This window comes from Olea europaea, chromosome 4 (assembly GCF_002742605.1).
Source record: "Olea europaea var. sylvestris chromosome 4, O_europaea_v1, whole genome shotgun sequence".
Taxonomy (NCBI): domain Eukaryota; kingdom Viridiplantae; phylum Streptophyta; class Magnoliopsida; order Lamiales; family Oleaceae; genus Olea; species Olea europaea.
This window is the reverse complement of record NC_036240.1, coordinates 13,612,475-13,612,824: the sequence shown is the minus strand read 5'-3', so window position 1 is coordinate 13,612,824 and position 350 is coordinate 13,612,475.

Sequence of the window (350 nt, the reverse complement as noted above, 5' to 3'; positions counted from 1 at the left end):
AAAATATTTTGCTCAGTTTTGGAGATAAATTGTGAAATGTCCGGTATTTGGCTGAAATTTTTGGACCTTTTTTTCTTAAACTTCCGTTTCATCATATATTTTGCAGTGACAACTCATGGAATCAATGCTGGAGATGTGAAGAAACTGCAGGATGCAGGGATCTACACCTGCAATGGCTTGATGATGCATACTAAGAAGGTGAGATCAAGCAACTTGATACTGCATTTATCTGAAACATTCCAATTTCCAATGCATTTTAAATGTAGCATGTGTAATTTTTATAGAGCTTGACCGGAATCAAAGGATTGTCCGAGGCAAAAGTTGATAAGATCTGTGAAGCTGCAGAGAAA